General features: G+C 51.1%; 1 long non-coding RNA gene across 1 annotated transcript; it reads left to right on the top strand.

The window, feature by feature from the left end:
* Positions 1 to 5,685: 5,685 nt before the first annotated feature.
* Positions 5,686 to 12,094, top strand: LOC103876634. Its single transcript, XR_635934.2, has 3 exons — positions 5,686 to 6,601; positions 6,955 to 7,073; positions 11,674 to 12,094. It is a non-coding gene; the product is annotated as an uncharacterized LOC103876634 (long non-coding RNA).
* The last annotated feature ends 262 nt before the right edge of the window (positions 12,095 to 12,356 follow it).

Here is a 12,356-nt window from a genome sequence, read left to right as displayed (position 1 = left end):
GACTTTTGGCCTGGCACGGAGGCTCACGCCTGTAATCCCAATACTGTGGAAGACCAAGGCGGGTGGATCACCTGAGGTCAGGAGTTTGAGACTAGCCTGGCCAACACAGTGAAACCCCATCTCTACTAAAAATACAAAAAATTAGCCAGGTGTGGTGGTGGGTGCCTGTAATCCCAGCTACTCAGGAGGCTGAGGCAGGAGAATCACTTGAACCTGGGACACAGAGGTGGCAGTGAGCCAAGGTCATGCCATTTCACTCCAGCCTGTGCAACAAGAGCTAAACTCCGTCTTAAAAAAAAAAAAAAAAAGAATGTCCTCCCTTTTTCCTTCCATTTCATTGAAGGCTTCCAACATTTGAATTCAAAGAGTTTCAAGGTCTCTTGCCTATAAATCGAGTTGTACATGTGGGCTAACATGAATCTTTCCACAAACATTAGATTCAAGGTGGAGATGGACCAAGAATTCTATTTTAATAACAACTGAAGCATTGGGAAAAGTTAATATTCAGAACCTAAGCTGTCAAGAGCTGCCAGGGAAAGTGCTCTGAAGACAAAGAGATGCTTTGTTCTTATTCTCAATTGCACCTCGAAGCTGAGCACATCTCATTCAGATAAACAGAAAATTGAAGAAAATTCACCTCTGAGTGAGATCAAGTATAGAAAATTTGAGCCTCAAAGGGAAGATTTGCCAGAGGCCTCAGGCAAGGAAAAGCAGGTAATATGAAGGCAGCTCTGAACTGTTCCTAATATGCTCAGAGCTTCTCGAAAGAATGGGAAAGCTGTCCTTCCAGTGGGGACGGAAATGTTGCTTTTCTTGCTTAAGCCACCTGGCGATGCAGTTCATTTCATCTCTGGGCCCCTCTTCCTCACCCGCAGAGTGTCGCGGCATAGTCATTCCGGAACCACCAGCGCCTGTGAGTCCCCTCAGGTGAGGCGTGGACTGAGGTGCAGAGTGGGTGAACACCTTCCTTCGCTGTGTGGCACCGGCAACGCTGCATCTGCGCAGGGACTCACCACGGAACACAGCCGCCACGACCCTTGGCAAACGCTGCTCTGGATGAAGGCTCCCGGACCCAGCGACAGCACTTGACTGCAGGCTGTGAGGCATCTGCAGCCACGGTCTCTCACAACGGGCATTCTTCCGGCCTTCAGGTATGTAGGCTCCAACCCACAGTGAAGGCAGCACGCAGAGGACGCTGCTCACCCCTTCCCTGGGACCTGCCAGACAGCCCTGCCCTCGGGCAGAAGCAAGTCCTGCACCCAGGGGAGGGCCACATCCTGGATCCCACGTGTCAAATGTCTCCTGGCTGAGCTGGAAACTCCTTTGCTCACAGGTTCTGACACCTTGCATCGTGGTGCCTGCAGCTTCCCCAAAGATACCACACCGTCTTTGGGATCCCCAACACACAGCGCCCAGTGCTGTCTCCTGATATTTCACGGCCGCCCTTCCCTCGCGGGGGGTCAGCTCTCCAAAGACAGAAGACGTTCAAAGGCCACCAAGGCAGGCAGCACCAGCTACAGACCATCGAGCCTATCAATCAAGCGCTGCCTAAATCACATTTACTCACATCCACACATGACTGTCACGTGTCCAAGCGACCATTGTCAGGACAAAAGAAAGGGCTCAGGGGACAGATTCCCAAAGTCTTCAAAAGTCAAGCGCGCTGCTTCTGCGCCCATCTCACGCAGAATGCCAAGCGGGACGTGTATTTTCATCCATGCCACACGGCTTTACCATAAAGCAGTACCTGGGCCCCAAAACGAACCGAAACACACTGGGCTGCAGAGGCCATCTTGGGGTGCCACTGCCTGCCTCTGAGACCCTGGGCAAGTTACTGGTCTGAGCCCCGGGCTCTAGTCTCCCAGGATAAGACCAGCCCACCAGGCTAGCAAGGGACTCACACAGGGCGCTGTAGGTGAAAGGTCTGGAGAATTGCGACTTGGACCACAAAAAGATCTTCTGGGGTTTCTTTTCATTTTTTTTTATATTGAATGACTTAAATGTATTTGGAAGCTTAATTGGAGAAAAGCAAATTCCAGCCTTGCAGGCTCTGTTTTTCTTAGAATGCAGGTCAAGCAGAGGTAGACCAGGCTTAACCACCTGCAGCAATGCGGCCTCACGCCAGGAACAAACCTGCAGACAGACAACGCGATTTTGTGAATCACGACCACAGACACACTCAGTAAAGCACTGCAAGTGCAGGTAGAATTCTAGAGCCAAGACACCTCTCACACAGATGTGTCTGCAGATTTGAGTAATTTAGACATAAAAATTAAAGCACCATGGCCATCAGGCAGCATTTTGTCCACTGCTCCTCACCCAAAGCTCATCTGGGAAACAAACTGCCCCATGAGACTCCTGTGTCCCGTGTAGACCTGTTAGGGGAGCTGCCCTGGCTTCTCAGCTGCCTGTGCACATGGGCACGGCCAGAGGCAGAACGATCCATGGGCAGGTGGTCAATGTCTTTCCAATCCATTCTCACTTGACGGAGTGTGTGGGGCACCCTCTGACAGTCATCTTGATTTTCCTCTTGCCCCACTGGACACCACTGGACTTTGACACTTGCTGGCAGGACTTGGGTCACCCACCTCAAGACACCTCTTCCACTCTTGATGTGGGATCCTGGGTGTCCCTGGGTCTGGCAGCTGGATGCAAAGGCCATTCTGTGTCCCAGGCTCAGCGCTTGCCCTCCAAATGTCCACCTCAATTCCAGGCAACTCCATTTTCCTGCCTTAGTCCTTTACTCCTGGTTTCCCAGAATGCTCCTGCAGTCCCTTCTCCCAGTTTCAACCTTGTTCCCTTGCCTGACCCCCGGGCTATTGTTGCCAATGTGTGGATGATCTGAGCCACCCCCAACCCCCTCTGCTTCAGGGTTTGCCCGAGGAGCAGGCTGCCCTCGCTGCCCCAGGAGCAACCCATCGTGGTCCCCACTTCCAGCCAATACAATAACCAGTCCTCTGGCTTACGTGCCCTGTGGGGACTGTCATTCTTTTGCTCCCATCTCCACACCTTGCCTTCAACATGGCAGGAGCTTAGGTGATGTCCTTTCTTTCTTTCTTTCTTTCTTTCTGTCTTTCTTTCTTTCTTTCTTTCTTTTTTCCTGAGACAGTCTCACTCTGTCACCCAGGCTGGAGTGCAGTGGCACTATCTTGGCTCACTGCAAGCTCCGCCTCCTGGATTCACGCCATTCTCTTGCCTCAGCTTCCCAAGTAGCTGGGACTACAGGCACCTGCCACCACGCCTGGCTAATTTTTTGTATTTTTAGTAAAGACGGAGTTTCACTGTGTTAGCCAGGATGCTCTCGATCTCCTGACCTTGTGATCCACCCACCTCGGCCTCCCAAAGTGCTGGGATTACAGGCATGAGCCACTGCACCTGGCCGGTGATGTCCTTTTCAATCTGAACAGCATGAGCCCTCCTGAAGTGCACCCAAGAGAGTGGCTCTCTGCCCAGGCTGCCACTGGACTAGAGCCACTGTGGGCATGACCAAGTGTCCATTGGATCAGTGGGATTTTTTGCCGAGTAACAAATCACCACAACCTCAATGGCATTAAACAACACACACTTGTCTCACAGTTCCTTTGGTCTAGGAGTGCAGGCACATCTCCCGGAGGATGGGCACGGCTCGTGCCCACATGGCCCTCTCCATAAACATCCCACAATGTGGTGGCTTCCTTCTTCCAGGTCAGCAGGTAAACATCTCCCAGATGTCAGCTATGACACAGTCTCATCGAATGAAACAAGAGGAAGGCGCCTGCCAACCCTGTGCCATATCTGTGGGTCAGAAGCAAGCTGCAGGTCACCCTCACCCCCAGCGGAGGAGATCACACAAGGAGGCAGGGACCAGGGGCACCCTAGGGCACACCCACCACACCGTTCTTGCTGGATGAGGTATTCTTGGTGGTTTCTTTGGTCTTCTGGGTGTTTCCTTGTTGAAGGGTGTTCTGGAATGCAAGCTCTCAAAGACCACAGAGTTATACCCGGAAAGTTGGAGGGGCCTGGGAAGTGACGGAGTCCGCCCCCTCCATCTAGACAGGAGGACTGAAGCTAAGGGGAGTGAAAGCACCTGTTACGGCTCATAGATCTTGTTGGAGTCAAAGTTGGGATTGAAATCTAAGCACCCCCTTCTATTGCACCCCTCTAAAGAAGCACTACTGCCGTATCTCTAATTCAATGTCACTTTGCCTTCTGCCAGAGGAGACGAGTCGGCATTCTCCATCATTTCCAAGCCGGCACCATTTGTCCCTTCTCAGCTACAGCACATCGCTCATTCCAAGTCCCAATACTTTGCTTTCTGAAAGCTCTAAACTGACAGAGATATTATGGAGGGCTAAGATTTGTGTCACTTGTTCTGCCGCACATCTGTATGGATAATGACCGTCACGGGAGGCTCAGCTGGGCGCTCCTGGAGGGAGATGCGTTACATGGGAGTCATGCGAGGCAGGGGAAAGTTGCATAGGAAATAGCAATCTCTCCTGGGATCTGATAATAATTTAAACATTCCTCTGAGACATCTGAGATTCGTAGAAAGGAGGGGAAAGTTGCTAACACAGAAAGAATGTGAGCAATAAAGCAAGCGTCCGGGAAAGCACTGGCTGCCTCCACTGGGGAGCAGATGTCCCTGCTGCAGCCTGGCCGCTGTCCCCACATGCCAATGCTGTGTGTATCGCCCACACAGTGTAGCCGTTACACCTGCAGGCCTGAAACAAAACAGGAACCAACAGGCAGGAATAAGCAAGCAGCCGCCATGCCGCATGGCAGTGTTCTCCGTCTACAGTGGCTGCAGTAGCTCCATGCGCATGCGTGGAGTTGAGATCCCTCAGAGGGTCCCGTGAGCCGTGGGCCTGGCCTCGCCTGTCAGGCTGGCCAGGGTCACATGTTGATCCTGCTCCAGTTCTTCCTGGTCTTTTCAGGAAGACAGAGAAAATAAGCAGATGGGAAACAGAAACCCTCCTTGTGGATAAGGACTTGAAAAACATTTTTAGATACCTAGCTCAAGCACCCAAATTAGGTGTGTTTCGATTAAAGTAAATTCTCTGGCCATTCTGCTCCCCACCCCCCAAAACAAGAACCTCATAAAAAGCTTTCCGGCAACTTCTAACCAGTGTTCACTGTGCCCCCTCACCCCCACCCTCCTGGGACATCTGTTTGTGCGAGCAGATTGCATTCCGCTGATGTATTCACCAGATGAGTGGGACGTGCCCCTCGGCCTAAAAGAGTTGAGTGTGTGCTGGGGTGGGTGGTTGCGGGGGACACAGATGTCAACCAAACGTTTTTAGTGCACAGAACCTCTGACGCACAAGTGTCTGCTGATGTTAATTCGGGGTGGCATCTCTCCCCATGACTCACCAGTGGGTCCAGCTGCCCACTGACCTCTGAAGCCGTTTGGGCCCTCCAGAGTGTGAAATTTCAATTTCTACATCAGAGCTTTGTATGTCAGTCCTGGAAAAGATGCTTTATGTGAGAGCAAGGTTGATGTTTTCCAGGCCAGCATTTCGGCTGGGGAAAGCGGAGAGAGAAAGAAAGCACTCATGTCTGCCAGGCACACATCAAGTTTGTAAACACAGCGTTCTCCCGGCACTGGGGTCTACTTGAGAGCGGAGGGTGGGAGGAGGGAGAGGAGCAGAAAAGAGAACTGTTGGGTACTGGGCTTCATACCTGGGTGATGAAATCATCTGTACAACAAACCCCCATGACGTGAGCTTACTTATGTAACAAACCTTCACGTGTACCCCTGAACCTAAAGTAAAAGTTTACAAAAAGACCCCGTTCTCCAAACTCATGTGAAAGTGCTGAGCTGCATCCAAACACTGGGGATTCCCCAAAACGCCAGGTGCCTGCATTTGACCCTCTGTCCAGCTGGACGTGAACGCAGGCCCAAGAGAGAACGGAGCCCACAAGAGGCTGGGTTGCCTTTGCGTTGCCCTCAGAAGAGGGAGGGCGGGTTGGCGTGGTTACCCAAGATGGTAGCCTTGGCAGGGCCTTTATCCCACGTGGGCCCAGACAAATGGCTTCACCTCTCTGTTTGCTCACTGCAAGGTGCCCCCAGGCCTGTGCCCACCCGGCCTCCCAGTGTGTGCTGTCTCAGGCCCAGAGGAGCTCTTCCCTCCAAACGGGATCAGTCAACACAAAAACCACCTGACTCTTTACTCTGGGGAAGGACGTTAAAGATGCCCCGTCCACGTCTGTGGGATGAAACCACTATGTGCCCTCCTTCCAGCACTCGTAGTGCTGCCATGATGGAGGGGGAATGGGACGAGCTGGGAGACATCAGTCTCATTGGAGGGGCACCCTCGGCCCCTCCTCCCTCTGGTCACATCCACTAGTCTCCAAGAGTCCCTTCCTGGCACCAAGCTCTATGATGCAAATCTGATGGCTGCAGGGTCATCTGTCCAAAACAGTGGAGTTTGTGGGGCCTCCCTGCATTGTGAATGGTCACAGTCACTCTCTGCTGTCAGAGGGGACCCCAGCACAGCTGGAAAGTCGTATCAGCTCTTGGAGAAAACTCTGTAAACCAGCCGGTTCTGTCCACAAATGGAGGATTCTGGGGCATTGGGTACCCAGGCTAGATCCACTGGCATCTGAAACTAACGTCATGCAGGTAATGATGGGGTCACCTGAAGAATATCGAGGCAGTAAATTAATCAGGACTCAGTGGTTAACCAGACAGAGGGAATGAGGAAGGAGAAAGAGTTTAGGGTCCCTCTTAGCAGAGGGTCTCAGCCACTGAGGAGGAGAGTGCACAGAGGGCAGGAGGAAGTGGTGATGTGACCTTCCCAGGAGCTGCAGGTGTCTCTGTGACAGCCAACTCCCCAGAGCTGGAGAGCTCGATTCTGAAGCCGTTAGACTCAAAGGATTCAGCCAGGGTGTTTTTTACTGTAGGTTTTTTTCATGAGTAGTCTGGCCTGAGATATGTTATTTGCATTTTACTTAACTATATTTACTGCTGGCTAGGAGGTGAAAATTCAGTGCACATGAATCTAAGGTGATGTAATTAGAAGCAACAACACGGGACAAGTTGAGTTCCTGAGCCAGTGGCCCCCAAATAAGAAGCGACACCCTGCAGGCACAAGGTAACTCTCCAGGGTATGGGAAAATATTAGGTTTTTACGAACAAGAAATTAAGCTTTACCAATATCTAAAATATACATTGAGTGATGTATGTGTAAAACGTATACAAAAATGAATGTAATGCGTACCGGTAAGGATCTGCCGTGACCAATGTCTAGGAAGGGCAAACTGACTGACAAGGAAGGCGACGCACTGGGCATCCGGGCGCTGCCCCGGTGAGCACTCTCTGAGCTTCATCTAGTAGGAGGAGGAGAAGAACAAAAAAGAATATGAGTAACAGAGGGGCCTTTTCATTTATAAGAGTAAGATCCTACTTTGGAAAACTCTAGAAAAAATGTTAATATTGAATAGAATAATCGCTCACAGCCTTGGATCCCGAAGCTTCCACGGCCTCTCAGCACAGCAAATATGGCTGCCAAGCAGCCTGAGGGCTTCTGTGTAGTATCTGGAGGATTCCCCCACACACCCCCCTTCATGTATGCACACCCCTCCACACCCACACACAACACACACACAACACACAACCCATCACACACACATACCACATCCCATACACACTGCATACAACACACACATCACACACTACACACACACACACACATCACACACACACCCATAGCACACATACTACATATACCACACACATCACACTCACACACATCACACACACCCATAGCACACATACTGCATACACCACACACATCACACACTACACACACATCACACACACACACATAGCACATATACTACATATACCACACACATCACACTCACACACATCACAAACACACCGCACACGCATCCCTGGTTGGGAGAGTGTCGGGATCTGGCTAAGTCGATGGAGGGGGCTCCAGCCCCACACTCTGTACTTCAAGTGGGAAAGGAGAGACGTCTACCTGAGATCCCACCTGAAGAAGGGGTCCTGTGGCCACATGAAGTGGTCCTGGAGAGGGACCCCCTTTGGGCATGGCCAGGTCCCTGCACATGCTCTCCAGGTGCATGGGGCATTTTGATGGTACTCGCCATCCCCGAGGCTGGCGTGGGTTTCCCCTTCCCAGGGCCAGCGCCCTTGAGAGCCAGCTCAGCCTCATTGCCTTCTCCCCGGCGTCTGGGTGGACAGGTCCTGGCCCTGGCCCCTCAGGACCCCCTCACCCTCAGCACTGCCAGCACCGCCGCTGGTCACTGGAAGAGCATGGAGCTCCCCGTGTGGGCAGCGTCCAGGAAGGCCGCTCTCTTGCGCAGTGCAGGCCGAGAACCTCTGCTGCAGGCACTGGTCAATATTCTAGGCATGGAATGATCTCCAAGTTGGGTCGAGCCCTGGTTCTGCCACTTCCTGGCACATGTACCTGAGCCACAGTCTTCTCTGTCAAATGGAGGAGCCACTACTGTGCCTGGCCACTGTGTTGGTGAAGAACATCACGCCCAAAGCCAAACCAGCCCTACGGAAATAGCAACCATGTCATTCCTACGGACACTTCTAAATACACACAGAACTGGGGCGACGTAAAAGCAAGTAGAAATCAGCTAAAAATAAAATCAAAAGGTTGGTGACATGTGCTCAGGTCCTGGATGGTCCTAAGGAGACAGGCAGCCTCAGCCTGGTCTCCTGCCCATCAGCAGTGGAGCCGGGGAGGGGCGCCAGTCCCCAGATTCCAAGGCCTTTCTGCCTTTGGTGAAGTAGTTGATGTGCCATCAGTTGTGCTTAATCTCCCTCATGCCTGTCTCTGAGTAATATTCAATGTCAGCCCTAATTAAACCCAGGAGCACTTTTCCAACTGAAAGAAGAGATAATGGCCTGTGCTGGGCTGAACAACTGTCTCCTCTGGGCCCAACAATCCCATGTTTGATCAATAAACTCAGCAGCCAGAGGCACTGACCAAGGGTAGGAATTTCAAAGTCTGGTTGTTGTCCCTGCCCAGGAGAAGGCCTGGCAGGAGGCAAGGATGTTCTAGGGAAACATCCTCCCCAAGGCCCCAGCCTGAAGAGATGCCACATAGTCAGTCTTGCAGCGTGCCCCGTCATCACGATGCCCAGGCTTGTAACATCCATTTCCTCCTCACAATAACCTGCAAGGCAGAAGTTACCATTTGCTGTAAATGCCCAAACAGAGCTACAGATGGTCCCGTGACCTCAGCCAGGGTCTCACTGTGGGGAACTGTCCGTTCGAACCCAGGTCTGTCTGGTTTAAAAAGTTGTATTTCTACCCACGGCACTGCACTGATGATCCGCACATTAGTTTAATCAATTGTATGCCCGGCTCTGCAAAGAGCCTGGGGAAGCAGAGATGGCAGTGGGCACCTGGGGGGAGGAAGCAGTGACCAAGCGCCCCTCCCCCTGTCCCAAATCGCCATCTTCCTCTGCACTGTGTAGTCCTGGGCCTCTTTTATTAACCCTCAGCCACCCCTTCTGCCACTATTAGGCATTCTTAGACTTCACCATGGACAGGTGCCTCGGGGCTCAGCAGGGAAGGCCAGGCCGGAGTCAGCTCCACACCGGGTGTGTGCTGTTCACTCTTACAGGGCTCCAAATGCCTGCCCAGCCAGCCCTCCCTCCCTGTGCCTGCAATGGTGCAAGCCCCTCGCAAGCATACCCCTAAACACAGATTTCCAGCCGACTGAAAACTATTATCAGGCCCAGTGCAGTGACTCACACCTGTAATCCCTGCACTTTGGGAGGCCGAGGGGGTGGATGGATCACTTGAGGCCAGGAGTTCAAGACCAACCTGGCCAACAAAGCAAAACCCCATCTCTACTAAAAATAAAAAAATTAGCCCACCGTGGTGGTGCACACCTGCAGTCCCAGCTACTTGGGAGGCTGAGGCGGAAGGATTGTTTGAACCCGGGAGGTGGAGGTTGCAGTGAGCCTAGATCAGGCCACTGCACTCCGGCCTGGGTGACAGAGCGAGACTGTCTCAAAACAACAACAACAACAACAACAACAACAACAAAAACTATTGTCATCGCGGTGGTAGTGTCTGATAGATTAACAAAGATGAGTTTATTTCATTCAGCAATGAACTGTGTGTTCCCCATAAAAGAACAAGGACAATTGTATTTTCCCAATAAGTGAATAGGAGCATAAAAAAGTAATATGCTGTTTAAAGTAAAATATTGAACAAATTAAAAATTATCAAATGCCAAGAAACTCCAGGCTTTCACCCAGTTGAAACTAATACACCCTAAAAAGAAAAAGAGACTAGATTTCATGGGAGAAACAACATTTTTAGGACACGGGAGTGGAACATGGATTGCGTCCCAACAGTGTTTCCCATGCTGGAGTCTGCAGAAGAGTTGATGCTCGCTGTGGTGCTATGGAAAACAGTATGTTGGCTCTGAAAAGGTCGAGAAGGCTCCTGTAACCCAAAGGTAAACACTTCGCTGCAGGATTGCTGTAAGCCTTCAGTGTGCTAATGAGCACAGTCAAGCTGAGGGAGGTAAATGGAATATACGGTTTCCAGACTTGTTTGACCGCAAGGATCCTTTGCATGTGAGTAGTAATGACAGCGGGGAAGCCATCTGTTGATGGATCCCAGAAGACCGTTCAACAGAACCGAGTTTAGGAAATTCTGCATTGGACTCATGCCAGTCCCAGAGGGTACAGGACGATGCAGTCTCTCGGAATCACTGGGCATGGTCTTTCCAGATCTGCTAGAAGATGACAAGACCTCACCTGGAACAAGATCTGGCCTGAAGCAAGACCTGCAGTTTCCCGGGAGGGAACATCCCCACTTCCTGCTGCTCTCACGTGAGCTTCTGCCTTACATTTACTTAGAGTTAGTAAGTCTAATTCCCTTACCTTGTCATCAGCAACTAACAAAGGTGATTGGCATGGCCTTAGTGAACGGCCCAGGCTTCCCAAATTCACCCTCGTTGCCAAGTGCTGCATGATTTTTTTATTTTATTTTTTATTTTTTTGAGACAGAGTTGCCCTCTTGTCGCCCAGGCTGGAGTGCCGTGGCACGATCTCAGCTGACTGCAATCTTCGCCTCCCAGGTTCAAGCGATTCTCCTGCCTCAGCCTCCTGAGTAGCTGGGATTACAGGCACCTGCCACCATACCCAGCTAATTTTTGTCTTTTTAGTTGAGACAGGGTTTCTCCACATTGGACAGGCTGGTCTTGAAAGCCTTACTTCAGGTGATCCTCCCACCTCGGCCTCCCAAAGTGCTGGGATTGCAGGCATGAGTCACTGCACCTGGCCAAGTTCTGCATGATTTTTGCCACAGGTTTAAGGGTTTGAGTATGTGAGACCCCCGTGCTCTGCCACTCCTCCTAAGCCTCCTGCCTGCACTTGCCACGAGGCCTCCAGGTGGACATGGAGTCCAGGCTGTGGTTACAATGCCAAAGCGATTAGGCTGTCCATGAGTGTTGGTGCCATTAAGGGACATTGATTAGGACACTCTACTCTTTCAATAGATTTTCAATTAAAAGGAAGAAAAGATTGAAGACCATTCTGCCCTTAATTACCCATGTGGCCGCTGGATGAGCCACTGAAATCCTCAGGCTCTCAGAATTCTAATCCAAACATTGATTCTCACAGTCCCTTAATCAAAATAAACGCACACACCCAGATACAATGGGATGTATCTCCGCTCTTTTCCAACAGCTTTCCCTCTGCCGTAAGGATATCCATCACTAACTGAGCTGTCACTGAGAGCCAGGTTGGGTGGACATTTTAAATATGTATCTTACTTAACCTCTCAGCCGCTCTATCAGGAGGTGAATGCGACCTCAGAGCCATTTGGCCTCAATTTGAGGTGCCCCTGGCAATGTGCTGTGCAAACTGCAATCCGCTTACTCCAAGGAATAGAATCACGCTGTTGTGTGGATGCCTCATCGCTGCTGTTCCCCGACCCGAACTCCCAATATTCCAGAGACCCAGGACCTGTGGACTGTGAAATTAGGAACCAAAACAGACACACCACTCCGAGCAGAGCCGTGCTGGAGGCTGGAGAAGTGTTGGGATTTGCAGACATTTAAAAACTAAACAATTAAAATCATCTGCAATGGGTGTGTTATGAATAAAATCATGGATTCACTGTAAATTTTTTTCTAAATACAAAACAGATTCAGGCACACTGTGTGTTCCTGGTCCAAGCCGACCTTCCAGTTGGTCTCTCCAAGGTCGGCGCCCCCTCCTCCTGCCTGTTTCCACAAAAGCTTTAGCTGTTACGCCCAAATGCTGGCCACATCTCCTCACTCACCTGGTGAAACTGAATAACCATTTCCTCAGAAGTTATGTGCAACACACATTACAGCCAGGGGGTTTTACACGTAGAGCTTCCTTAT

The sequence above is a fragment of the Papio anubis genome, chromosome 10, assembly GCF_008728515.1.
Source record: "Papio anubis isolate 15944 chromosome 10, Panubis1.0, whole genome shotgun sequence".
NCBI classification, from domain to species: Eukaryota; Metazoa; Chordata; class Mammalia; order Primates; family Cercopithecidae; genus Papio; species Papio anubis.
Note: the sequence above shows the minus strand (reverse complement) of the source record. Positions and strands in the feature narration are given on the sequence as shown.